The 11,374-nt window shown below is 43.6% G+C and overlaps 1 pseudogene; it reads left to right on the forward strand.

Annotated features, from left to right (window-relative positions):
* Positions 1–5,079: 5,079 nt before the first annotated feature.
* Positions 5,080–5,839, forward strand: LOC129399902 (ferritin heavy chain-like; annotated as a pseudogene).
* The last annotated feature ends 5,535 nt before the right edge of the window (positions 5,840–11,374 follow it).

Raw genomic sequence — 11,374 nt, forward strand, 5'->3', positions numbered from 1 at the left:
CTTGCCAGAAACTATAGGATGAGTTCAAGAGATGCAATATAAGAATCACTAGAATCATTGTTAAACAGGAAGGAAATTTAATGAGGAGTTTCTTTTTTAAATTTTATTTTTATAAAGTTGTTCACAATAATTTTTTCACAATAATTCTTACATTTGTATTTAAATACCAATCCCACCACCATTGAACCTTCCCACCACCATATTTTGAATGTTTCCACCCCACCCAAATAGTGCTCCCTAAAGCAGAACTGAAACAATTAGTTTTGTATTGCTTGTTATGAGTAATTCACTAAAAATGGTACAATAAAGTTTCCTTAGAAGACAGTGTGTGAAAATTGTATTTCATCCTGGAGCTATTAAGCCCTTGTATAAGAGATTACAAGCATGTTTGTTAAGCCAAATCAAATGTGTGCTACTCTTAGTACAGCTGTGGTGTAAAGTATGAGAGGTCCAGGAATTCTAAAATTTAGAATACAATTATATAGTAGATTCACCCATGGGTGAGGCCTATCTCACTCTCTTTCGGGAGCTTTATTTCAAAGTCTCTTCTTGGCCATTGATGGGATTACATGGTGCCAAGGGCAGTTTGTGGGTGTGACTGTCAAGCTACTAGTAAACTTGGGAGATGGGGGGAGGAGGCCCATTTCTGCTCTGAGCAAGCTTAGAGATTTCAGTCATGGGTCCCTCATACCTGGGTTTTTCTGCAGATTCACTTGTGGGTTCAATCCCTGGCATCCTCATATGATCCCCTGAGCACTACCAGGAGTTCCCGAGTGCAGAGGCAGGAATAACTCCTGAATATTGCTGGGCGTGGCCCAAAGGGTTACAAACAAACTCAGAGTAGATCTGTCATGAGACTCTATGAGCCAGAAGAGAATAGAGGGATACAGAACAAAAATTCAATGAAGTGAACTCCTCAGCAGTAATACTTTTTCTAGTCAGAGTATCATTCATATTTCAAGGAACAACTCAGAGTTTCATGAACAGCCAACAACTTATGGAATTCATAGCCTAGAAACCAATTTTTTAAGAAGCATTAGAGCCTCTCTGAAAGCCAAGACAAACTTCTCAGCACTTTGCTATTGAGTATGGCATTTACTCATGTACTTGTGGTTGCCTGTTACCAGATTAGGAAAGGTCTGTTTATTCCTAGTTTGCTAAGGGTTTTTATATTCTAAACTGTTGCCTGTAGTTGTTCTTTTAAATATGAATAATAATCTAAATGATAGAGAATAATCTAGGGGTTCATTTCATTGAGTTTTTTTCTTACTGTATCCTAATGTTCTGTTCTGACTCATAGAGTCTCTTATGATAGATCTGCTGTGAATCTTCTCTTTGTAAGTTCCTTTTTTGACCTTTTTGTTTGTTTTTAAGTTTTTAAAAAATTGAATCACCATGAATAGACTTTTACAAAGCTATTCATGATTAGGTTTCAGTCATACAATGTTCCAAAACCCATCCCTCCACCAGTGTACATTTCCCACACCAATGTCCCCAGTTTCCCTCCCACCCACCCACTCCAACGTGCTCCCTCCCTCATCCATCTGCCTCTGTAGCAGACACCTTTCTTCTTGCTCTCTCTCTCTCTCTCTCTCTCTCTCTCTCTTTCTCTCTGGATTATGTTTTGCAACTGGATGGCTACTTTGGGTTGTGGGTGTGACTGCCAGGGCTTCTGGAGATGCAAGGAGGTGGAGGGAGGTAGCTCATCCCAACCCCAAGAGAGCCTGAAGATTTCGGTCACAAAACCCGCATACACAAATTTTCAGCATATTAATCTCTTGATCAGGTCTGTCCCAAGATAGTTGAGTCTGGCCAGGGGTATGGTGGCAATTTGGGGTTGTAGGTGCAAGCAGCTGCCAGGGGGCTCTGCTTAGATGGACACTGGTAAACCCACTCCCTCCAATGTATACTGTTTGTACCACCTTGCATGGGTCAAGATTAATTGTGGCTTCTGATCTCTTTTGTGACTTATTTATGGGTCCCTAATGCAAGGCCAATAAATGAGCTTATATGGCTGAGTCAGAGAGTTTGTGGGCATGACTCTCACATACCTAACTTTTGGCAGTTTAGTTTCTGGAGGAAACTTGCTTCTGAGTTGTTGGAGTCTGGCCAGATGCACAGTAGCAATTTGGGGGTGTCAGTAAGCCTGAGGGCACCATCAGGCTGCTGATACCCTGACCCTGTGGGTCCAGGTTGACCTGTGGGCAATGCCATCCCCTCCAGCCCCCCACCCCCAGCCCCAGTAGCAACAGCAGCAGTGGGCCTGATAGGGACCAGAACTGGGTCCAAGGCTGCTAGAATATGTGCCATGGGCACTCTGGGCGGACTGCAGCCCCCAGTCCAGCAGAATCTGACCAGGGGGCACACGCCCCATCTTCAGTCTCCAGACAGTTGGCGTTTAGAGAGGTTTTCCTCAATAATATGCGCAGGCTGGCCCTGGGAGGAAAAGGCAGTGGGGCTGCCCTGCCAGTAACAAATCACTGGGGCCCATGATGGGGACCTGGAGTGCCACCTCAACTCCGGGACCTCAACACCCGCACTCTGCAGTGGTGCTGCGGTGGGCCTGAAGAGCTCTGTGAACTCTGCCACTGCCCACAGCACCGAGTTCTTCTCCAGCTGGCAGGCCCGCGACCTCCATCCTCACCTTCCCACTCCATGCTGGTGTTCTGCAGCAGGTGACCAGCTGGTTTTGTTTAACGGTGCTCCCTGAGCCCAAGTATCCAAGGGACATGGAGCGGGTAAGAGCAATTCCATCATGCCTGGTTCCTGCTTCACGTCTTGTTGTACTTAAATCTTTTTGTTTTTCTTAAAACCCCACTTCTCCTCGCTGGCCATATGCAAGGGAAGGACAACTGGGCTGAAAACTCGGCCCTTGGCAAATAGTTTCATAACCACTATTCGCTATCTATAGAAGGGACGCAGGTGGGGTGGGCAGCCGCCAGAATGTTCTGAAAACATGTTTAGATGACTATATGTAACTACTCGTTTGTACTATTTGAAATTATGTTTTCTTTTGAATTATGAAATTTGCAATATTTGCTTATGTTTTTGTTTGAATGTGTAAGCGTGGGCTATGATGTAAGCATTGATTATAAAACTTGTGGCTTCTCCCTTGTTCGTCGTCTTCTTTTGGCCTGCGTGCCTGAAAGCTCGACCCCAGCTAGCTGGCTAACTAAACTCCACTTGTGTATTGCATTACTGGCTGAACTCTTTGTGCAGATTCCGAGAGGGGAAAATTACCGATACCAGACCCTAACAGGGCCACCCGTGTTAACTCATGCAGAAGTTCTGTGGCCCCATCGGCTGTTCAGAGCGCTGAGAGCTGCCGTCCCTCTGCAGTGCTCCTGTGCTGCTGATGTCTTGACCCAGAATCTCCTTAAAGTCCCTTTTTTGATTTGCTGCTTTCAATATTCTGTCTGTCTTTGGGGTTTTTTTTGGGGGGGGTCACACCCAGTGATGCTCAGGGGTTACTCCTGGTTTTGCACTCAGGAATTACCACTGGCGGTGCTCGGGGGACCATATGGGATGCTGGGAACTGAACCCGGGTCAGCGATGTGCAAAGCAAATGCCCTACCCACTGTGATATTGCTCCTGCCCCCTGTCTTTGCTATTTTTTTTCACTCTGAGAACAATGTGTCTTGGAGGTTTCTTAGTGGAGTCTATTTTTATTGGGACCCTTCAGGCCTCACATAATTTGTTGTCTGTTTTCCTCAATTCTGGAAAGTTCTTAACCATAATTTCTTTAACTATTAGTTCTTCATCAATTTGCCATTATGGTCCTCAGAGACGCTAGTGGTTCTTAGACTGTTCTTCTTGATCTCGTCCCATAGTTCTCTGGTCTGCTAATCATTTCTTTTCAGGCTTTTTTCCATCTCCCATTGGGGTTTACTCCATCTCATCTTGCAGCTTCTCTCTTTTCCTCAGTTGCTGTTATTCTGCTTCTCAGAGCTTCTAATGTATTTTTTAATACCATCTACAATATTCATTTCTGTCATTTCTGATTCTAGTTTTTCATTTCCGTTTTTGTACTTTCTGTGCTGTGCTGACTGTCTGTGTCATTATTTCTTTGAGCTCATTAAATAGTCTCACCATGGTGTTATTACTAAAGTCACTTTCTGAGGGTTTCCAGAACTGGCTGGTGTTATGTGTGCCTGTCAGGATATTGCTTTTGCTCATTGAACATGGAGGGTTTCTATGTGCATTTCCTATTAGTTTTCCAGTGTCCCTGCTGTGCTGAGGGTGAATCTCAGTACTGGGGTCACCTAGGAGACTCTGAAGGACAAGGCTTGGAGTTTCTCTTTTTCTTCAACACCCATCTTTATTCAGTGGCAGGAAGTATACCTGTGAGCAGCATAAAATTTGCTGAGCAGGGTCCAGAGAGATAGAGCAGCAGGGAGGGCATTTACCTTACATGCAGCCTACCTAGGTTTGAACCCTGACATCCCACATGGCCCATCATGGCCCATGAGCACCGCCAGGAGTAATTCCTGAGTGCAGAGCCAGGAGTAACTCCTGAGCACCGCCAGGTGTGACCCAAAAAGCCAAAAAAATAAAAATATAAATAAAAAAGCAAAAGATGAAAAAAATTGCTGAGCAGACCTGTAGCATGGCTGCTATTACTGTTACTGTAACAGTAACTATATAGTTACTGTTTCAGGAGCTGTGGTGTGGGCCTGTTAATATTGGGGAGGTCAGGTGTGGAGATTTCTGTGACCTAACTAAAGAAGTGGGAAAATACACACTTTCATACTTTTATAGTTCTATTCATATTTTCCCTTAACATTTTCTTAATTGTTCTTTCCCCAGTCTTACTAAACTGTGTGCTTAAAGTTTATTAGCATTGAATCATCCGTGCTACTAAGTTTTAAATTTATATCTGCAAGAAGAAAAAGAGTTTTGGCCACAGACTTCGAGGACAGTTGTCGCGGTTTCCTGCTTCAACAGTGCTTGGACGGAACCCGGTGCTCGTCTCGGCGCCCCCCCCCCTCCCCGCCAGCTGCCCCCGCCCGCTGCTCACAGCCTGTCCTGCACCACCGCCACCACCGCCGCCACCTCGTCCCATCTCGGCCGCCGCCATGACCAACCGCGTCCCCCTCGCAGGTTCGCCAGAACTACCACCAGGACTCGGAGGCCGCCAACAACCGCCAGATCAACCTGGAGCTCTATGCCTCCTCCGCCTACCTGTCCATGCTTTATTTTTTTAAAATTTTATTTGTTTATTTATTTATTTATTTATTTTGCTTTTTGGTTCACACCCAGCGATGCACAGGGCTTACTCCTGGCTCTGCACTCAGGAATTACCCCTGGCGATGCTCAGGAGACCATATGGGATGCTGGGGATCGAACCCGGGTTGGCCGCATGCAAGGCAAACGCCCTACCTGCTGTACTATGGCTCCAGCCCCCATGTTTTATTATTTTGACCCCGACGATGTGGCTTTGAAGAACTTTGCCAAATACTTCCTCCACCAATCTCACGAGGAGCGAGAACAGGCGGAGACGAAGCCTCAGAACCCAAGCGACAGCCGCATTTTCCTTCAGGATATCAAGAAACCACGTGGGGACGACTGGGAGAAGGGACTGAACGTGATGGCGTGTGCATTGCACCTGGAGCAGAGCGTGGATCAGTCACTGCTGGAGTTGCACAAACTGGCCACCAACAAGAATGACCCCCACCTGTGTGACTTCCTGGAGACTCACTACCTGGACGAGTAGGTGAAGGCCATCCAAGAATTGGGTGACCATGTAACCAACCTGTGCAAGAAGGGGGTCCCCAAGTCTGGCATGACGGAGTATCTCTTTTACAAGCACACACTGGGTCACAGTGACAACGAGAGCTAAGCCTTAACTAAGCTGACTTCCCAGAGCTACCAGTGACCTCAGGGCCCCCCGGGCAGTACATGCATGTTGGGGTTACCCTGACCTTTTCTATAAGTTCCAAGACATTTATTTCAGCCTTATGATTTGCATCAATTCTTCAAATAAAGTAATTTGGTGCCCCCCCAAAAAAAAGAAGAAAAAGAGTTTTTTTAAACTATTTTTATTGAATTTTTAAAACATTTTTTACTGTGCAATAGATCCTTACAAAGCTGTTCATGATTAGATTTCAGTCATTCATGTATTCCAACACCCATCCCCTCCAGCACGCCCTCGGTCCAGATAAGATCCAGAGCTGCTGCTCTCAAAACAGACCCTCTGCTCCTAAAGACTATGATCCAAGAGGTCTTCTAACCCATTTTGGCACCCAGAGCAGCTTCATACAGAAATGCATCTAGACTGTGAGCTGTACTATGACTATGTGCCGCCCGGGGAGGGATTTTTCCCTCTCCACCTGTTTTTCTGCGTGGAAAATGGCGGCGGCGGCATCATCCAACACCCATCTCTCCACCAGTGCACAATACCCAGCACCAGTGTCCCCAGGTTCCCTCCCATCACCCACCCCCTTATGCCCCACCTCCTGCCTGCCTCTATGGCAGGTGGTTTTCTTCTCTCTCTCTTTTTCTCTTTCTCTCTCTCTCCCTCTCTCTCTCCTTTTGGGCATTGTGGTTTGCAATATTGATACTGAAAGTTTATCAAGAATATCCCTGCACCTACCTTTTTAAAAAGAATTTTATTAGTGAATCACCGTGAGGTACAGTTACAGACTTACAAACTTTCATGCTTGCATTTCAGTTATACAGTGGTTGAGTGCCCATACCTCCACCAGTGCCTATTTCCATCACCAATGTTCCCAGCATCTCTCCCACCACCCCCACCGTATACTCCCCCAACTTCACCCCGCCTCTGTGGCAGGGCATTCCCTCTTGCTCTCTCTCTCCTTTTGGCCCTGCACCTACTTTTAACACTCAGATCTTGTCAAGCATGATCATTTCCTGCTATTATTATCACACTGGTCTCTTCTCTATCTTATCTACCCTCAGCCCCGCACATATTTGTGGTTAGTTCCAACCGTTGGCCAGACCACCTAGCCCTTGTTTTCCCTGGCCATAGATATTAGTCTTCAGCTATATATTATTTTCGTATACCACAAATGAATGCAGTCATTCTATGTCTGTCCCTCTCCTTTTGACTCATTTCACTCAGCATGATACTCTCCATGTCCATCTATTTAGAGGCACATTTGATGACTTCATTTTCCCCAACAGCTGCATAGTATTCCACTGTGTAGATGTGCCATAGTTTCTTTATCCGTTCATTCTTGGGCACTCAGGTTGTTTCCAGATTCTGGCTATGGTAAATAGTGTTGCAATGAACAATGGAATGCAGATGGTGTTCCTGCTCTGTGTTTTTGGGCCGCCAGGGTATATTTCTGGGAGTGGTATTGCTGGATCAAATGGGAGTTCAATATCCAGGATTTTGAGAAACAACCATATTCTTTTCCCAAAAAAGCTGGACCAGTAGGCTTTCCCACCGACAATAAAGGAGAGTTCCTTTCTCCCCACATCCACACCAGCGAGCACTGGTTGCTCTTGTTCTTTTGGATGCATGCCAGTATCTGTGGTGTGAGATGATATCTCATTGTTGCTTTGATCTACATTTGCCTGATGATTAGTGATGAAGAGCATTATTTTTAGTAGTTAATCACCGTGAGGGTACAGTTACAGATTTACATATTTTCGTGCTTGTGTTTCAGTCATACAATGATCGAGAACCCATCCCTCCACCAGAACAGCATTTTTCTCATGTGACTTTTGGTCATTCGAATTTCTTCCTTGAGAAAGTTTCGTTTCATTTTCTGAAGGGCTTGGATTTTTTTGGTAGAGTTCAGCCAGTGCCTTGTATATATTTGATATTAACCCCTTACTGGAAAAGTATTGGGTTAAAAACCTTTCTCATACTGTAGGCTGTCTTTGCATCTTGATGGCTGTTTCATTTGAGCTACAGAAGCTTCTTGGTTTAAAGTAGTCCCATTTGATCATTAAGTCAATGATGGTTGGAGGGATCACTTGGGACAGGAGATGGGTGCTGAAAGTAGATAAAGGACCAAATATGATGACCTCTCATTATCTGTAATCTTTATTGTAAACTATAATACCCATAAGTAGAGAAAGAGAGTAAGAGCAATTGTCTGCCATAGAGGTGTGGGTGGGTGGGGGGGAACTGGGGACATTGGTGGTGGAAAATGTGCACTGGTGGAGGGATGGGTGTTTGATCATTGTATGACTAAAACTCAAACATAAAAGCTTTGTAACTGTAGCTCGTGGTGATTCAATAAAAAATAAATTCAAAAAAATAAACTAGTCCCATTTGTTTATTTTTGCTTCCACTTGCTTGGTCAATGGCATTTCATTTTTGAAGATACCTTTATATTCAATATTGTGGAGGGTTTTGTCAGGCTTTTCTTCAATGTACCTTATGGATTCTGGTCTGATATTGAGGATTTTAATCCATTTTGATCTGACTTTTGTGCATGGTGTTAGGTAGAAGTCTGAACCCATTTTTTTTTCACATAGCTGTCCAGTTTTGCCAGCACCATTTGTTAGAGGCTTTCCTTGCTCCCCTTCATATTTCTTGCTCCCTTATCAAAGATTAAATTATCATATATTTTCAGGTGTGTATAAGGATATTCCACCCTATCTGATTGGTTTGCAGATCAATCTTCATTCCAATACCATGCTGTCTTAGCTATTACCATTTTGTAGTACAGTTTAGGTGATGTACTAAAAGGAAGGTGATGCCTCCAATCTTTTTTCCCAAGAATTGCTTTAACAATTAGTGGAGGCTTATTGTTTTATATGAATTTCAGGAGTGTTTGATCAATTCTTTGAAAAATTCCATGGGTATTCTTATAGGGATCGCCTTGAATCTGTATAAAGCTTTGGGGGAATATTGCCATTTTGTCTATGTTAATTCTCCCAATGCATGAGCAGGGAATGTGTTTCCATATCTTTGTGTCCTCTTTTATTTCTTGAAGTAATTGAAGTAGTGTTTTGTAGGGTTTTTTTGGTATGGGTTCTTTACCCCCTTAGTTAAGCTGATTCCAAGGTACTTGATTTTCTGTGAATGGAATTGGAAAAAGATAGTATTTGAAAAAAAATTTTTTTCAGAAAAGGGAGAAAATTCAAGCCAATCAAAACCTTCTGAAAAAAATTTTAAAGCTAACCTAAGCAAAATATAATAACTCCCTCTGATTTCATTTTCCTCAGTGTATAAAGAAGCAACAGAATTAGGAGGAATTGAAGCTGATGCACAGAAACACACAAAAAAGAAGAAAGATGTTAAGAGCATTGAAATCTTTGTTTTTAAAGCTCTGTGCCCAGCTTTATTCCTGCTCTTTCTATGACATATGAGAGTCCTTGCCAAACACCTCCCTCTGGGCATAGGGTAAACTTCTGGAACTTGTGAGCAAGAGCCCTGAAAAAGTATATATATCACTTTGCCTCTGGGCCTTTAGCCAGCCCAAGTCCTCAGGGACCTTAATGAAGAATGGCCCAGCTGTCACTGCTTACATACCTTATCATACATTTATCAAAACTGTTGAATGTTTCATATCATCCAAATACTCCTGGCAACAATACTGGCTTCATACACTACCAAGTGGGTCAATACCAGAACTAAGTGTGGAGATCTGTATGTTCAGGCTGAAGTCTGAGAGACAAGTCAGGGCAAGAGTTTTTAAAGCAAACAGTTAAAACTGAAATAAAATGCCAACATGGAGCCCAAAGGGCATTGTGGAAGCCTAAGAATGGTAGGTAGGTGAGGGCTATAGCTCAAGAGTAGAACATGTACCTCAGGCCCTAAATTTGACATATAAATTCAAATACACTCAGGCAAACACAGAAGAGGCAGACAGGGACCTGGGGATCTGATTTATGAGAATAGTTGAGGCAGAAGACAGGTCCCTAGTCTCACTTCAAGCACTATTTAGAACCCTCAGCTCTTTCTGTGCTAGGAGAAAAGGTGTGGTCTACTGGACAAAGGATCATGTGAACACACAAAAATGTAGGTAGTCAAATATTAGCTCAGTACTTTATAGTTTGCAGTGAATTTCTTGACCTTTATTATGTATTCATTTTCAGTCCATAAAATAGGGAAAAGGGTCAGAGAGATAATACAAGGTTAAAGCATTTGCCTTGCATGATCCTGACCCTAGTTCAATCCCCAGTACCATATGGTCCCTGAGCATCACAAGAGTAGCCCTGCAGACTTCTGAGTACTAAGTGTACCCTAGTACTGGGGGCCTAGTACCACAGAGTCTGAGCAGCACTGCATCCTCAGGCCCCAAAACCGATTGCCCAAGAATCCCTAGAATTGGCCCCTAGAGCCACTGAAAAATACTTAGAAGGCCCCTAAATAACCAACCAACCAAACAAACAAACAAATAAGTAAAAACAAAAAAAATGATCCATTACTTGGGTTCTAATGAATATTAAATACTTTTTTAACGGTTACAAAGATATTTTCAGGGCCGAGAGAAATAGTACAGCAGGTAGGGCACTGGTGACTGACCCAGTTTGATTCCCAGCATCCCACATGGTCTCCAAAGCCACACCCAAAGTAAATCCTGAGCACAGAACTGGGAGTAACTCTTGAGCACTGCTGAGTATAACCCCCCTTCCAACATAACAACAAAAATAAAAATCAAGATAAAACAGTGAATTTCTCATAAACCTAATGCACCCCATTTGAAAGACTATCTCCTATTTAGAAATTGCCCTTTCTAACTTTGGATTATTTTAGAATATAATGGTGGTAGCAATAGTGGTTGTTTATTAATGACCTTCTTGGAAATTTCCTTCACTTACTTTTTTTGGCCCCCATTGAGTTTCTGATGTTTGGCATTCAAAATCCGAGGACAAGAACTGCCATCCAATCCTATACTTGAATATCAGAAATGAAGACCTTGATACTTGACGTTAACATTAAGTTTCATGATTTCCTGGGTTATTCCTTAATTGCTTTTTTATGACCTGCCCATGTGCTCATTTATAATTTATGCTCCACCTTGTTTCCAAAAATGATTCAAGTGTCAGAGTAGTTTCCCCTGACACACCCCAAATTCTTGTAACACTTATTAAGACAGGGTCCTTCCCAGGATTGCACCTGATTCAAATAACAGAAGGGTGTGGATAAGAGATGAGTTTGAAATTTGGAAGATAAAGCTTCCATGCTGCCTTAGTAAGGTTTAGCTGGGAAAGGCAGACATTGAAGCCGGGGGTCTGTGGCCCTCATCCTGGCCCAGCTCCCAAAGGCAGGCTGGCAGCTGAAGCGTCTTCTGTTTCTGGGTGTGCGGCTCTTCAGACTTCTATCTTTAGGCTGTGAAAGCTTGTCTTAGGCAACACAGCTTCTCTTCAGGTGACCTGCTGCACTTTCCAGCTTTCCTTATAAAGGATCACCCAGAGTGAAGCCAAAGGGCTCTTGGGAGGCTAGAGCAGC

The sequence above is a fragment of the Sorex araneus genome, chromosome X (assembly GCF_027595985.1).
Source record: "Sorex araneus isolate mSorAra2 chromosome X, mSorAra2.pri, whole genome shotgun sequence".
NCBI classification, from domain to species: domain Eukaryota; kingdom Metazoa; phylum Chordata; class Mammalia; order Eulipotyphla; family Soricidae; genus Sorex; species Sorex araneus.